Here is an 18,455-nt window from a genome sequence, read left to right on the forward strand (position 1 = left end):
GCACATGTAGGGAAGTCAGCCACTTATTAAAACAATAACATTCATAGCATAGGAGACTCAGAAGATGAAGAGAGAGAAAAGGTGGGCCTGACTCAGCCATTAGAAACAACAAATACCCACAATTTGCTTCAAGGTGGATGGAACTGGAAGGTATTATGCTGAGTGAAGTAGGACAATCGGAGAAGGACAAACATTGTATGTTCTCATTCATTTGGGGAATATAGGTAATACTTAAAGGGAATATAAGGGAAGGGAGTAGAAATGTGTGGGAAATATCAGAAAGGGAGGCAGAACATAAAGACTCCTAACTCTTGGAAATGAACTCTTGGTGACTGAGGGGAGGAGGGCAGGGTTGAGGGTGAATGGGTGACGGGCACTGAGGGGTCACTAGACGGGATGAGCACTGGGTGTTATTCTGATTTGGCAAACTGAATACCAATAAAAAATAAATTTATTATTTAAAAAAAAGAAAGAAAGAAAGAGTGGCAGGGGGTGGCTCAGTCAGTTAAGCTTCTACCTTAAGTCAGATCATGATCCAGGTCCCAAGGAAGGCTCCGTTTTCAGCAGGGAACCTGCTTCTCCCTCTCCCTCTGCTTCTCTCACTCATGCTTTTTCTCTCTTCTCTCTCTCAAATAAATAAATAACATCTTTGAAAAAGAAACAAAAAAAAAAAGAAACCCACAAGGAAGAGAAATCTCCCTTGTAGAAGAATTTCAAACAATTTGTGCAGACATTCCACTCTCATGTTGATGAGCATAGCTTCCCACTCTTACGTGTGGAATACACATAGTAACTTCCGTCTATAAAATATATTATGAAAAACAAAATAATATGATGATGATAATAACAATAATTAATAATAATAAAAAGAATCACTTAACTATGGAGAAAGATGACAAACACTACCTCAGCAAGATGATCAGATAGATACCAAGACTGATAAATGATGTTGATAGTATCTATCCTTTATATGATATAATAAAAATGGCAGTATATCTCTGCATAAAATCCACAAAAACAATTCAATCATGAGATAAACAACAGACATGTCCAAACTGAGGGAAACTTTACAAAATACTCTACTTCTCAAAGTGTTCCAGTGCAACAACAACAAGGAAAGGCTGAAAGACTGTCACAATCCAGAGGAGCCTAAGAAAACAGGAGGACAAATGGAATGTGATATGAGGGATGGTAACTTAGCAAATACTAAGGAAATCTGAATAAAGTATGGTCTTTGGTTAATGCGACTATTTTAATATTGATTCATTAGCTAACATTTGTACCGTACTAATATAAGATATCAATAATTGGAGAAATTGAGTGCAAGTGCATGCAAATGCTCTGTACTATCTTCTCAATTTCCCTATGTATCTTTGTTTTTTTCCTAATAAATAAGATTTATTTTGAAAATTGACTTAAATGAATCAGGCTCCAAGTGTGAAGACATTTTAAGAATAGTTTAATTAACTGTTGCCTTATTCTTAAAGAGTTCCTTCGATGGAAACAGAGTAAGAATTTTACATCAGAAGGAAAGAAAAACACTTATAAAAACATATAATGCCTCCTCAACCTGAAAAGCAAGAACGGATAATAAATAGCAAAAATCAGATAAAAATACTTCTATTATAATAGACACCATATTGCAAGTGCAATTAAAATTAGCAATGCATAACATTTATTTCCTTGACATTTGTCTTCCAAAGAGTTCAAAGTGTTTCAGTGTCAGATGAAACAGGGGCAGATTCTCAGGGAAGAATCCTTCACATAATAATAGGACCATGGTAATAATGTCTCTCAGTTCTTTCCAAATCCATAAAGATGCATTTCCTGAGGAGTGACTGAGCTGTGAAGAAAGAGATGTGAAACCCTCATCCCTCTGAATTACTTGTGTCAGAATATTTTAACCATAGTACTATGGATAGTAAATTATCCTTATTAACAGGAAATACATCTCAGATTGGAATCTGAGCAAGCAGTTGGGCAGAGAAAAAAGGCTTTGACTCACTCCTCATCTTTTAAACATAAAGGACAGCTTTTCTATGTGAAAGTCAGTTTTCAAGATAGCCTTAGGGAATAAGAGTCTGAAGCACCAAATCCCACTGCACAGCCGGGGTGCACGCAACCCAGGTCTTCCTGATCCCAAATCCCTGGTCCTGTCCAACACACGCTGCCACGTTGAGGTCATTTGCAATTGCTCTCTCAGGAGGTCCGGGGAAAGGGAAAGGAGCTAGATAGGATGGGATGGGACGCAAGGAGGCTGAGAAAATGAAGGCCTTTCCGCTTTAAGCTCAGCGTTCGAACACGTCCAGCCATCCCAGGCCCCTGTGAAGAAGAGATGAAATTTACATTACTTCAGTTACAGGAAAAAAACAAAAGTTTACAGCTTCATGTCCTAGAAACCCTCACAATAGAATAAGAACTGAGCCCACGCCAAGGGATGGAGGCGCCTATTAGAATGGGAACAGAGGTCAATGCCCTTGAAGGCCCCATATCAAAATGTAAACAGAACTTGAGGAATTACTCCAGCCCTTCTGGAGGTCCCCGATACAAACCCTTAAAACTAAGCAAAAACCCACCTCGTGGTCCAATTCCCCGCTCCGCTGTGTCTGGTGTACTTGGACGCAGGCTCGAGTTTGGAAATCAACACTTGTGGGTTTGCATCAGTGTCAGCTCCAGAGTGGTTTCTTGGATTCGCAATCTTGGGCACAACATCCCCATGTCTCCTCCCACCTGGGCTGAACCCTTATCCCCTCCCACCCAGGCTGACACTAAGTCACCTCCTCGCCCACAACAGCTGGGCACAGGCCCTCACACAGGTCCCACGGGCATGGTGGGCACTCCCACCATGCCCGGCCTCCCAGGGGAAGGAAGGGGGTTTTGGCAGGACACACTCCCATGGTGGCCCCAGGGCTCCCTGGCCAGCTTGGCAGCTCGTGACAGGTGGGGGTCTGTGTCCCTGACGCCTCCTCCTCCTCCCCGGTTTTCCCACAGGAAATGAAGGAGGAGGTCCTGGTCTCCTCTAGGGACATCACCCAGGTAGACTTGGACGTCAACAGGACATTCGGCAGCCACACCGTATTTTGGGATGGCTAGGGGGTCGGGTGAGGCTGCTGGGCCAGGGGGCTTCGGGGCCCCGAGGGAGGTGCGGGGCCTTCTGGGTAGGGAAAACGGGTTTCTGAGGCCGGGGGAGCAATAGCAGCCAACAAAACACTGCTCCATGGTAGGATGCTGGGGATGACCCCGTGCCCACACTCCCGGTGCCTCGGGGATGAGGAGGCCAGTAGGATGGGGCCTCCAGGGGTTGCCATGGGAGCTGAACGCCAAAGGGGAGAGGGATGGCCCCCTGAGAAGCAGGGGATGGGGTGGGGGACGTGGTGGGCAGGAACCGGACCTGGGGGCCAGGTGGCATGGCCGTGGCTGGAGCAGGACACACATCGATCCCATGAGGGTCGGACGGGTCAGAGTGAGACCCACTCTCGGAGCTTTATATATTTCTAAATTCTATGCATTTCATTTGAGACAATTTGCAATTTGAAAACATACATAGTATAATGACCCCCAGATAATGCCCCCAGTCCAGCCAGGGCCCTGCACTGACCACACGGTGCCCCAGGGGCAGGTGTCACTGCAAACCCCAGACTAGTCGCTTTTAACTGTAGATGTCTCCTTGTGCATCTTAGAGGAAGGAGATGCCCTTTTTCCACAGGCCCCCCACGACATACCCATCATTCACCACTCCCACACCATCCCCCTACATCATCATCCCCAATGGCATCCCACAGACTCCATCCCTGTCAAAACCACGCAGCCCCACATAATTCCAACTCACACCATACCCCAACACCATCACCCCTACACCATTCCCCACTCTCCACCACTATCATACCCATGCCCCCACACCATCTACCACCATACCATTGACCCCCAGCACGGACCCAGTGCAGGTGCCCCCTGTGGGACATGCTCAGCCTCCCTGGGGTTCTCTGGATACCCTGATCCCATTAGAAGTTTGGGTGTCCCATAGAGTACCCATGGGTTGCAGGGAGGAGGGAAGACAGGGAGCCCCCAACAGGGTGGGTGCAGGTAGTAGTGCAGAGGACCCACTGTGCCCTGTCTCTGCCCACTGTCCCTCATTTAGGGCGGCACACCCTGCACAGGACACCAGCCCTTAACCCATGGGGATCTGGGCTGGCCTGGCCCTGGGCTTTGTGAGGGCTGGGGTGATTTGAGCCCTCACACCAGGCCCAACACAAAGACTAATGGGATCCAGCCCACATGGCCCTGGCCAGCCCTGGATTCTGGCCCCGGGCTGAGGGAGCCCTCTCACAGCTGGATGTTGACTCCTGGGCCCTGGGGCAGGATGGTGGGCCCCACCTGCACCCACACCAGGAGGCAGGCTCCTCCAGGTGCTGGGGCCCCAGGGATCCCAAGGCCGGGGTCCAGCTGCCCTGCGGGGCCCAGCACAGAAGCCCATGAGGTGCAGGTCCATGTCAGCTCTGCTGTCCTCTGAACTGTCTCTCAGACTGAAATCTCAGGACACACGCCCCCACCCAGAGTCCACACATGCTCCCAGGTGGGGGACTCCAGCACCTGCCCCCTAACCCATGTCATTCTTGCCCTCCCTTAAAGGACAGAAAGGTCTCCCTCCCCAGGGGAAGGCGTGCACCCTCGACTCTGAGCCCATTTACTGTAGAAAGTCAATAAAGTGTTGTGGTGCGAAAATGCACATCCAGCCCGTTTCTGTGTCTCCCAGAACACTGTTCATGGGGCATGGAAAGACACCAAGAGAGGAGGAGGGGGTACCACCTTGGCCCCACCCGCCCCTGCGGGGGCGCCACCAGGAACACCCAGCTGACGTCCCCATGTGCCTTCCACAGGTGGCCAGATGCCGGGTTCAGGACCTGACAGACCTTACTGGGAATCAGGCTGTGCCCCATGGGCCAGGAGGGTCTGGGACAGAGTGACAGCCAAGAAGCCTCAGGTCACCAGGGTCTGTGCAAAGCGACCCGGATGTCTGTGCTCCCTCTGTCCAGGAGGTCGTGGCTGGCCAGGTATGGGGCACTTCCTCCCCCCCCCCACATCCCCTTGCCTATGAGCCTGGGGCAGAGAGGGCCTGCAGGGCAGTCAGCATGGCCCTAGAAGGGATGTCAGGACAGCAGGCCCTTGTGTTGTGCCCAAGATTGTGAAACCGAGAAACCACTGAGGAGCCAACACTGATGCAATCTCCCAAGGCTTTCTTTACAAACTGGAGCTTGTGTCCAAGTGCACCCGACACAGCGGAGCAGGGACTTGGACCCTGAGACTAAGAGGCATAGCAGATTTATCGGGGCCAGTGGACCATGGGATATGCAGAAATTTGCACACTCATGTCAGTTGACACGCAGGTGGCCGATTGAATTGCGCCTTACCGTATAGTATCTACTTGAGCTGGTCAATTACTTTGGTCAGAATCGGCGCACAGATTTGGTGGGCACAAAGCGGGGTTCACTGTTATGAGCTGATTTCTGATTAGGGTGTGCCCAGCAATCTGACTAGGGTGGGGCAGCGCCTTAAGCCATAATCAGGTGATGAGGGGGTCATAGGGGAGGTGGCGGGTGTAGCACAAAATGGAATCAGTCCTGCTCTGCTTGCTCAGGGGTAGGAAATTTTTGTTAAATTTCCTGGGTCCCACACTTGCAGCTCATGCACCTGGGCCACCGGCACCAGGTGGACTCATCGTGCACACCTTGTGGTGCTGGATCTCTCACACTACCGTGTGGAGGGCACCCTCCTTGCCCGAGTGAGTAGGAGCTTGGTGAGCATGGGACGCGACCTGAAGGCCAGGCAGCACAGGAGACTGAGGAACCCCATCCACGTCCCCACCCCGATTCTCACACACAGGCAGCCCCAGGGCTCCCTTCCATGTGCACCCACTTCCTCAGGAGCACCCCCCAGAGAGGCCCTGAGGTCTGGCTCCCTGCTGGAGAGGCATCAGGGAGAAGAGAAGCACATGGTGCTTGGCAGGACCCACTGCAGGACCTAGGAATGTGGTCAAGGTGGAACTTCCATCTCAGCAGACACTCCAGCAGAAAGTCATTGCATGAGCCAGCACAGGTTCGGCCAGGAGACCCCAGTAGCCGCCCAGCTCCAGCACCAGAAATGATGTTGTGCCCACCATTTTGGCGTTTGGGTGACCCAGCCAGAGGATCCGATAGCTGCACGTGATAGCTGCATGTGATACACACACACACCCCAAAACCAACAAAAATCAGTATCCCCCCAATGTTGTCAAACAGCAGCCGATGATTCCATACATGACGCTGTGGTCCCCAAAAGGATACATGGAAGATGTTATAAACCACGACTACAAAAGTGTCAGAGGTACGGAGATGTGCCTGCTGGGTTCCAACAAGGAGCACAGAGGAGCAGGAAGCATCCTATGGAGGGGGGCCCTCCTAGGAAAGGACACCAGGTCCCTGTGAAGGCTACAGAGGGTGAAATCTGTCCTCTTCCCTTTCAGCTTCTGGTTTTCCTCCTAAATGCCATTTTCTTCAATCATAACACCAAAAATTTATTTTATGTTTTTAAATTTCTTTTTATAAGAGTCTAATTTTTATAAATTCTTTCTTCAGCAAGGGTGTCATTCAGGATAGAAGGAGATATAAAGATTTCCCAGACAGACAAAATATAAAGGAGTTCATGACCACTTAACCAATCCAGTAAGGGATTTTAAGAGGGACTCTTCTAGTGGGGGAAAAAAAGAGACCAAAAGCAACAAAGACTAGAAAGGACCAGAGAAAGTCACTGGAAACACCAACTCTACGGGTAACACAAAGGCAGTATGTTCATATCTTTCAATAATCACTCTGAATGCTGATAGACTAAATGCTCCAATCAAAAGATAGAGGGTATCAGAGTGGCTTAAAAAACAGGATCCGGGATGCCTGGGTGGCTCAGGTGTTGAGCCTCTGCCTTTGACTCCGGGTGTGATCCTGGAGTCTGGGATTGAATCCCACAGTGTGCTAGTAGTGGGGAGCATGCTTCTTTCTCTGCCTAATTTTCTGCCTTTCTCTCTCTCTCTCTCTCATGCTCTCAAATATAAAATCGTTATTAAAAGAACAAGATCCATCAGTATGCTGCCTACTAGATGCTCACGTTAGACCTATAGAAACCGGGAGATTGAAAGTCAGGGGATGGAAAATCATCTATCACGCTAATGGTTATGAAAAGAAAGCTGGAGAACCCATACTTATATCAGACTAACTAGATTTGAAACCAAACCCTGGGGGACACCTTGTGGCTCAGTGGTTGAGCATCTGCCTTCAGCTCAGGGTGTGATCCTGGGATCCCAGGATCGAGTCCCATATCGGCATCCCTTTGGGGAGCCTGTCTCTCTCTCTGCCTATGTTTCTGCCTCTGCTTCTCTTTGTATCTCTAAAAAATAAATAAATAAAATAAATCTCAAAAAAGAAAGAACAAATACTGTAAGAAGAGATGAAGAAGGACATTATTTCATAATTAAAGACTCTCTATCAGGATCAAACAACTAAAGATTTATACTGCCAACATGGCAGTACCTAAATATGGAAACCAATTAACAACAAACATACAGGAACACACTGATAATAATACACTGACAGGGGATTTCAACACCCACTTATGGAAATGGACTGATTGTCTATGCAGAAAATCAACAGGGGAACAAGAGCCTTGACACACTGGACCACAGGGACTCAACATATATAGTCTGAACATTTCTTCCTAAAGCAGAATACACATTCCTTTCAATTGCACATGGGACATTCTCCAGAACAGATCATATCATGGGCCACAAATCAGCCCTCAACAGGTACAACCGGCAAGAGAAAAAACAATAACCATATGATCCTCTCATTAGATGCAGAGAAAGCATTTGACAAAATAGAGCATCCATTCCTGATCAAAACACTTCAGAGGGTAGGGATAGAGGGAACAATCTTCGACATCTTAAAAGCCATCTAGGAAAAGCCCACAGCAAATATTATTCTCAATGGGGCAGCACTGGGAGCCTTTCCCCTAAGATCAGGAACAAGACAGGGATGTCCACTCTCACCACTGCTATTCAACGTAGTATTGGAAGTCCTAGCCTCAGCAATCAGACAACAAAAAGACATTAAAGGCATTCAAATTGGCAAAGAAGAAGTCAAACTCTCCCTCTTCCCAATGACATGATACTCTACCTAGAAAACCCAAAACTCCACCCGTGAAGATTGCTAGAACTCATACAGCAATTTGGTAGCGTGGCAGGATACAAAATCAATGCCCAGAAATCAATGGCATTTCTATACACTGACAATGAGCCTGAAGAAAGAGAAATTAAGGAGTCAATCTCATTTACAATTGCACCCAAAAGCATAAGATACCTAGGAATAAACCTAACCAAGGAGATAAATGTTCTATACCTAAAAACTATAGAAAACTTCTGAAAGAAATTGAGGAAGACACAAAGAGATGGAAAAATATTCCATGCTCATGGATTGGCAGAATTAATATTGTGAAAATGTCAATGTTACCCAGGCAATGTACACGTTTAATGCAATCCCTATCAAAGTACCATGGACTTTCTTCAGAGAGTTAGAACAAATTATTTTAAGATTTGTGTGGAATCACAAAAGACCCTGAAAAGCCAGGGGAAGTTTATTTTATTTTGTTTTTAATTTTTATTTATTTATGATAGTCACACAGAGAGAGAGAGAGAGGCAAAGACACAGGCAGAGAGAGAAGCAGGATCCATGCACAGGGAGCCCTATGTGGGACTCGAACCCGGGTCTCCAGGATGGCACCCTGGGCCAAAGGCAGGCGGCAAACCACTGCGCCACCCAGGGATCCCAAGCCAGGGGAATTTTTAAAAAGAAAACCATATCTGGGGGCATCACATGCCAGATTTCAGGTTGTACTACAAAGCTGTGGTCATCAAGACCGTGTGGTACTGGTACAAAAACACACATAGATCAATGGAACAGAATAGAGATCCCAGAAGTGGACCTTGAACTTTATGGTCAAGAAATATTCCATAAAGGAGGAAAGACTATCCATTGGAAGAAAGACAGTCTCTTCAATAGATGGTGCTGGGAAAATTGGACATCCACCTTCAGAAGAATGACACTAGACCACTCTCTTTCACCATAAACAAAGATAAAGTCAAAATGGATGAAAGATCTAAATGTGAGACAAGAGTCCATCAAAATCATAGAGGAGAACACAGGCAACACCCGTTTTAAACTTGGCCACAGCAACTTCTTGCAAGGTACATCCATGAAGGCAAAAGAAACAAAAGCAAAAATGAACTATTGTGACTACATCAAGATAAGAATATTTTGCACAGCAAAGGATACAGTCAACAAAAGTAAAAGACAACCTACAGCATGGGAGAAGATATATGCAAAAGACGTTTTAGATAAAGGGTTAGTTTCCAAGATCTATAAAGAACTTATTAAAATCAACACCAAAGAGACAAACAATCCAATCATGAAATGGGCAAAAGACATGAACAGAAATCTCACAGAGGAGGACATTGACATGGCCAACATGCACATGAAAACATGGTCTGCATCACTTGCCCTTAGGGATAGACAAATCAAAACTACAATGAGATACCACCTCACACCAGTGAGAATGGGGAAAATTAACAAGGCAGGAAACCACAAATGTTGGAGAGGATGCAGAAAAAAGGGAAGACTCTTACACTGCTGTTGGGAGTGTGAACTGGTGCAGTCACTCTGGAAAACTGTGTGGAGGTTCCTCAAAGAGTTAAAAATAGACCTGCCCTATGACCCAGCAATTGCACTGTTGGGGATTTCCCTCAAAGATTCAGATGCAATGAAACGCTGGGACACCTGCACCCCGCTGTTTATAGCACCAATGTCCACAATAGCCAAAATGTGGAAGGAGGCTTTAAGTCCATTGAAAAATGGATGGATAAGGAATATGTGGTTTATGTATACAATGGAATATTACTCAGCCATTAGAAACGACAAATACCCACCATTTGCTTCAACAGGGATGGAACTGGAGGGTATTATGCTGAGTAAAGTATGTCAATCGGAGAAGGACAAACAGTGTATGTTCTCATTCATTTGGGGAATATAAATAATAGTGAAAGGGAATATAACGAAATGGAGAAGAATTGTGTGGGAAATATCAGAAATGGAGACAGAATATAAAGACTCCTAAATCTGGGAAATGAACTAGGGGTGGTAGAAGGGCAGGAGGGAGGGGGATGGGGGAGCATGGGTGATGGGCACTGAGGGGGACACTGGACGGGATGAGCACTGGGTGTTATTATGTATGTTGGTAAATTGAACACAAGTAAAAAATTAATTTATTACAAAGAAGATTCATAGAAACTAATACGAATGAAGATATTACCATACAAAATCCTTGGAATGCACCCAAAGCATTCTAAGGGGGAAATACATCACAGTACAAGCAGCCATTCAAAAACTGGAATGAACTCAAATTCAAAGCTAACCTTAGGGATCCCTGGGTGGCGCAGCGGTTTGGCGCCTGCCTTTGGCCCGGGGCACGATCCTGGATACCCGGGATCGAATCCCACGTCAGGCTCCCGGTGCATGGAGCCTGCTTCTCCCTCTGCCTGTGTCTCTGCCTCTCTCTCTCTCTCTCTCTCTCTCTGTGACTATCATAAATAAATAAAAATTAAAAAAAAAAGCTAACCTTACACATAAAGGAGCTAGAGAAAAACCAGCAGATAGATCCCACACCCAACAGAAGAGAATTAATTAAAATTCGAGCAGAACTCAAGGAAATCAATACCAGAAGAAATGTGGAACAGATAAACAAAACCAGGAGTTTGTCCTTTGAAAGAATTAATAAGATACAGAAACCATTAGGAGCCTTATTAAGAAGAAAAGAGAGAAGACTCAAATTAATAAAATCATGAATGAGAAAGGAGAGGTCACTACCAACACCAAGGAAATACAAACGATTTAAAAAACATATTATGAACAGCCATACACCAATAAATTAGGCAATCTAGAAGAAATGGACGCATTCCTGGAAAGCCAGAAACTACCAAAACTGGAACAGGAAGAAATAGAAAACCTGAACAGGCCAATAACCAGGGAGGTTATTGAAGCAGTCATCCAAAACATCCCAAGAAACAAAAGTCCAAAGCCAGATGTCTTCCCAGGGGAACTCTATCAAACGTTTAAAGAAGAAACCATACCTATCCTACTAAAGCTGTTTGGAAAGATAGTAAGAGATGGAGTACTTCCAAATTCGTTCTATGAGGCCGGCATCACCTTAATTCCAAAACCAGACAAAGACCCCACCAAAAAGGAGAATTATAGACCAATATCCCTGATGAACATGGATGCAAAAATTCTCAACAAGATACTAGCCAATAGGATCCAACAGTACATTAAGAAAATTATTCACCATGAACAAGTAGGATTTATCCTCGGGACACAAGGCTGGTTCAACACTCGTCAAACAATCAATGTGATTCATCATATCAGCAAGAGAAACACCAAGAAACATATGATCCTCTCATTAGATGCAGAGAAAGCATTTGACAAAATAAAGCATCCATTCCTGATCAAAACACTTCAGAGCGCAGGGATAGAAGAATATTCCTCGTCATCTTAAAAACCATCACTGAAAAGCCCACAGGAAATATCATTCTAAATGGGGAAGCACTGAGAGCCTTTCCCTAAGATCAGGAACAAGACAGGGATGCCACTCTCACCACAGCTATTCAACATAGTACTGGAAGTCCTAGCCTCAGCATCAGACAACAAAAAGACATTAAAGGCATTCAAATTGGCAAAGAAGAAGTCAAACTCTCCCTCTTCGCCGATGACATGATACTCTACCTAGAAAAACCAAAAGCCTCCACCCCACGATTGCTAGAACTCATACAGTAATTTGGTAGCATTGCAGCATATAAAATCAATGCCCAGAAATCAATGGCATTTCTATACACTAACAATGAGACTGAAGAAAGAGAAATTAAGGAGTTAATCCCATTTACAATTGCACCCAAAAGCATAAGATACCTAGGAAAAACCTAACCAAAGTGGTGAAGCATCTATACCCTAAACATTATAGAACACTTCTGAAAGATATTGAGGAAGACAAAAAGAGATGGAAAAATATTCCATGCTCATGGATTGGCAGAATTAATATTGTGAAAATGTCAGTGTTACCAAGTACAATGTACATGTTTAATGTAATCCCTATAAAAATACCATGGACTTTCTTTAGAGAGTTAGAAAAAATTATTTTTTAAGATTTGTGTGGAATCAGGAAAGATCCCGAATAGCCAGGGGAATTTTAAAAAAGACAACCATATCTAGAGGCATCACAATGCCAGATTTCAGGTTGTACTACAAAGCTTGGTCATCAAGATAGTGTGGAACTGGCACAAAAACAGACACATAGATCAATGGAACAGAATAGAGACCCTGAACTTTATGGTCAACTCATATTCGATAAAGGGGGAAAGACTATCCATTGGAAGAAAGACAGTCTCTTCAATAGATGGTGGTGGGAAAATTGGACAACCAAATGCAGAAGAATGAAACTAGACCACTCTCTTTCACCATAAACAAAGATAAACTCAAAATGGATGAAAGATCTCAAAGTGAGACAGGAGTCCATCCAAATCCTAGAGGAGAACACAGGCAACACCCATTCTGAACTCGGCCACAGTAAATTCTTGCAAGATACATCCACAAAGGCAAAAGAAACAAAAGCAAAAATGAACTATTATGACTTCATCAAGATAAGAAGCTTTTGCACAGCAAAGAATACAGTCAACAAAACTAAAAGTCAAACTACAGAATGGGAGAAGATATTTGCAAATGTCGTATCAGATAAACGGCTAGTTTCCAAGATCTATAAAGAACTTCTTAAACTCAACAGCAAAGAAACAAACAATCCAATCATGAAATGGGCAAAAGACATGAACAGAAATCTCACAGACGAAGACATAGACATGGCCAACAGGCACATGAGAAAATGCTCAGCATCACTTGCCTCAGGGAAATACAAATCAAAACCACAATGAGATACCACCTCACACCGGTGAGCATGGGGAAAATTACCAAGGCAGGAAACAACAAATGTTGGAGAGGATGCGGAGAAAAGGGAAGACTCTTACACTCTTGGTGGGAATGTGAATTGGTGCAGCCACTCTGGAAAACTGTGTGGAGGTTCCTCAAAGAGTTAAAAATAGACCTGCCCGACAATCCAGCAATTGCACTCTTGGGGATTTACCCCAAATATTCAGATGCACTGAAACGCCGGGACACCTGCACCCTGATGCTTTTAGCAGGAATGTCCACAAAGGCGAAACTGTGGATGGAGCCATGGTGTCCACTGAAAGATGAATGGATAAAGAAGATGTGGTTTATGTATACAATGGAATATTACTCAGCCATTAGAAACGACAAATACCCACCATTTGCTTCAACATGGATGGAACTGGAGGGTATTATGCTGAGTGAAGTAAGGCAATTGGAGAAGGACAAACGTATGTTTTCATTCAATTGGTTAATATAAATAATAGTGAGAGGGAATATAAGGGAATGGAGAAGAAATGTGTGGGATATATCAGAAAGGGAGAGAGAACATAAAGACTCCTAACTCTGAGAAAGGAACTAGGGAGCTGGAAGAGGAGGAGGGCAGGGGGTACGGTTGAATGGGTGACGGGCACTGAGGGGGGCACTTGCCGGGATGAGCACTGGGTGTTATTCTGTATGTATGTTATTCTGTTTGTTGGTAAATTGAACACCAATAAAAAATAAATTTATTTTAAAAAAACGTTCAAACAACTAAATATTTATGCTGCCAACAAGGCAGTACCTAAATATAGAAACCAATTAGCAACAAACGTACAGGAACTCACTGATAATAATACAATTACAGGGGATTTTAACACCCACTTATGGCAATGGGCCGATCGTCTATGCAGAAAATCAACCGGGGAACAATAGCCTTGACACAATGGTCCACAGGGACTCAACAGATAATGTCTGAACATTTCAACCTAAAGCAGAATACACATTCCTTCCAAGTGCACATGGGACATTCTCCAGAACAGATCATATCATGGCCACAAATCAGCCCTCAACAGGTACAACAGGTACATGGTTGATATCAACAAGGTTGATATCACACCCTGTACATTTTTGGACCATGACGCTATGAAACTCGAAGTTGAAAGTAAGAAAAAATATTGGACATACCAAAAATACGTGGAGATTATGAACATCCAAATAGAGAATGAATGGAGCAACCAGGAAATTAAAGAGGAAATTTGAAACAAATGAAAATGAAAACATGTTTCTCCAAACCTCTGGGTTGTAGCAAAGGCAGTCCTAAAGGGAAGTACATAGCAATACAGGCCTACCTCAAGAAACAAGAAGTCTCCAATACACAACCTAACCATACACCTAAAGGAGCTGTAAAAGGAATAGCAAACAAAGCCTAAAGCCAACAGAAAAAGAGAAAAAATAAAGATGAGAGCAGATAACTCTGGGAAACAAACTCTGGGTGGTGGAAGGGGAGAAGGGCGGGGGGTGGGAGTGAATGGGTGACGGGCACTGGGGGTTATTCTGTATGTTAGTAAATTGAACACCAATAAAAAATAAATTAAAAAAAAAGATGAGAGCAGAAATAAACAATGCAGAATAAACAAAACAGTAGAATGGAATAACGAAAATAAGAGCTGGTTCTTCAAAAATAATTAATAAAATGGATCAAGCCCTAGCCAGCCTTATCAACAAGAAAAGAGAAAACTTAAATGAATAAAATCACAAATGAGAGAAGAGAGATCAAATCAACACCAGAAAAATAAGACAATTATAAGGGAATACTATGCAAGATTATACGCTAACAAACTGGGAGACCTGGAAGAAATGGACAAATCCCTAGAAATGTGCAAATGAGCAAAACTGAAAGAGGAAGAAATAGAAAATATGAAGAGACCCATAACTAGCAAGGAAATTGAATCAGGAAGGCACCTGGGTGCCTCAGTGGTTGAGCATCTGCTTTGGCTCAGGTCATGATCCCTGGGTCTGGGGGATCACGTCCCACATCTGGCTCCCCGCATAGAGCCTCATTTTCCCTCTGCCTATAACTCTGCCTCTCTGTGTCTCGCATGAATACATAAATAAAGGTGCTGCCACTGTGGAAAACAGTCTGGAGGGTCCTCGAGAAGTTAAAAATAGGGGATCCCTGGGTGGCACAGCAGTTTGGCGCCTGCCTTTGGCCCAGGGCGTGATCCAGGAGACCCGGGATCGAATCCCACATCGGGCTCCTGGCATGGAGCCTGCTTCTCCCTCTGCCTGTGTCTCTGCCTCTCTCTCTGTGACTATCATAAAAAAAATTAAAAAAAGAAGTTAAAAATAGAGCTACCCTACGATTCCAAAATTGCACAGAGGATACACAGAGGACACAAAAGTAGTTTAGTAGATTCGAAGAGGAGCACGCAGCCCAGTGTTGGTCGCAGTGTTATCAACAACAGTGAAACTGTGTATACAGCTAGATGTCCATCGACAGATGAATGGTCAGAGACGATATGGTAAATATACACACTGCGACATCACTCGTTCATCAGAAGGGATGAAATGAAGCCATTTTCCATGACATGGGAGAAGTGGAAGGGACTTATGCACAATGAACTCAGTCTGAGAAAGACAGATACCAAATACCATACAATTGTATTCACATGTGAATTTTAAGAAACCAAACTGGTTAGGGGCGAAGGATGGATGAGAGATGCAAACCAAGAAACACACTCTTAACCACAGAGAATAAACTAATAAATACCAGAGGAAAGTGGGGAGGAATGGGGAATCAGGGGATGGGGATAGTGGAGGTCACCTCTGACCAGTACCAGGCATTGTATTCAAGGGTTGAATCACTATGTGGTAAACCTGAAACTATATCATACTGTGTTATCACTATGTGGTAAACCTGAAACTATATCATACCTTGTTTACAAAGAGGAATTCAAGTAAAACTTTAAAATAATAATTGGAAAAAAAATAATAATTGGTAGTATAGAGGAAACATGTGTGCACAAGAGATAAATCAGAAAGACAACTGAAAATCCAAACAAAGAGTCTTTAGAGCCACAAATCCCCTCCTTAGCTCAGCTCAGGAGAAGCCTGACATGCCTATTCTCACCCCAGCAGAAGCCTGGATTTTGATTCTCTGGGGAGGCCACTGACGTGGTAGAGTCAGGCTCAAAGAACCCAAAACCTAAATAGAGTGCATAAGAATAAACTGCCCCAAATGCTAGGAGTCCCAGTGCAGGCACATGCCAAGGCCCAAACTCTAACCATACACAGACATAACCCTAACACTACACTTAAGCCTAATGTTAACCTAACCCTTTAACAAGAACTATCACGGGATCCTTGGGTGGCGCAGCAGTTTGGCGCCTGCCTTTGGCCCAGGGCGCGATCCTGGAGACCCGGGATCGAATCCCACATCGGGCTTCCGGTGCATGGAGCCTGCTTCTCCCTCTACCTGTGTCTCTGCCTCTCTCTCTTTCTCTCTCTGTGACTATCATAAATAAATAAAAATTTAAAAAAAGAACTATCACTAATCAAAAACCAAACACAAACCCAAAGACCGAAACACATTTACTGAACCTTCCTGCCTAACCTCACCCTAACTCCTAAACCTACTCTAAACCCTTAACCCTGACCCTTACCTTAAATCTAACCCTAACCCTAACCTCTACCAATAACCTTAACTTAATGTACTCAAATTCTATTCCTAACCCTTACCTATACCCTAACACTAACCCTCTAATACTAATCCTATCTCATACCCCAAGGTGTACCCTAACCGGTACCCCAAAACTAATCCCTAACCCACTGCCGAACCCTCTCTTACCCTTTTCCAAAACCGTACTCTGACCGTGACCTGACCCTATACCTAACCCCTAACCAAACACTAACCCTAATCCTAGCCCTAACCCCTATCCTAAAACTAACCCTCGCCCTAACCCTAAAGCTAGCCCTAACTTTAACTCTAACCCCTAACCCTAACCCTAATTCACACCCTAACCCCTAACCCTAACTGCAAACCTAGCCCAAACCTAAATCTAACCATAACCCAAACCCCAATTCCTAACCTCCTGCCCTAATCCCTAAAATCTTAACCCTAACCCTAACACTAACTCCTGTCCGTAACCCAAACCCCCATCCTAACTCCTAAACACTGACCCTTATCCTTATCCCTCACCCTAACCTCTAATCCGTAACTATAAGCATAATCACTAACCCCTAACATCTAACCTAAGACTAACCACCAACCCCCTCCCCTGATCCTATCATTCATTCTACCCATTCACTTACCCTGTGGTTCTGAGTAGTCCCTTCTGAGGTGGACGTGGCCCGCAACGGCGCCTCCAGAGTCCTCGAGGGGGTCCTGAGGAAGCTGGGCTCCTGTGAGTGCGCACGTGGCCCCACGTGTTCCAGAGTCATAGTCAGCGGGTCCTGAGTACACCAGGTCTCCTGTCACTGTGGAGTATGCCTCACATCCTCTGGAAGCCTCACAGCAGGTTTTCAGGAGGCCGGGGGCTCCCGTCTGCCTGGACATGGCCCCACATCCCCTGAAAACTCACCGCGCATCCTGAGGAGGCTGTGGGATCCTGTCAGCCTTGATGGAGCCCCATGTGTCCCGAAGCCAAAATGCAGGTCCTGAGGAGGACGGGGGTCCTCTCAGTCTTGACGTGGCCCCACATTTTCCTCAGCCTCACCATAAGACCTGAGGAGGCCTGGGGCTCCTGTCAGCATGGATGTGGCCTCAAATCATCCACATCCTTCACAGTGCATCCTGAGGAGGCCGGAGAAACCTGTCAGTGTGGATTCGGCATCCACATCTTTCTTAGGCCTCACCACAGGCTCTGACAAGGCTGGGGTCTTTTGTCCGCATGGACACATCCCCATATTTCCCAAAGTCTACACCGGGGGTCCTGAGGAAGTCAGCGTCCTGTTGTGTCCATGTGGCCCCAAGTCCTTCCGAAGCGTCACCGAGGGTTCTGAGGAGGCCGGGGCTCCTGTAACCATGAATGCGGCCCCCAGCTTCCAGATGTCTCAACTTATGTCCTGAGGGGTCAGGAGCTCCTGCCAGAGTGGACACGGTGCCACATTTTCCTGAAGCCTCCCCGCAAGTCCTGAGGTTGCTCAGGGGCTCCTGTCCGCGTGGATGCGGGCCCATATCTTCCTGAACCCTCCCCGCGTGTCCTGAGGCTGCTCAGGGGCTCCGGTCAGCATGGATGTGGCCCCACAATTCCTGAAGCCTCCCGGCGGTCCTGAGAAGGCTCAGGGTTCCTGTCAGTGAGGATGTCACCCCACATCTTCCTGAAGTTCCCCGCGGGTCCTGAGGCGCCCAGGGGCTCCTGACAGGGTGGATGCGGGCCCACATTTTCCTAAAGCCTCACCTTGGGTCCTGAG

Source organism: Canis lupus, chromosome 32, assembly GCF_048164855.1.
Source record: "Canis lupus baileyi chromosome 32, mCanLup2.hap1, whole genome shotgun sequence".
Lineage (NCBI taxonomy): Eukaryota > Metazoa > Chordata > Mammalia > Carnivora > Canidae > Canis > Canis lupus.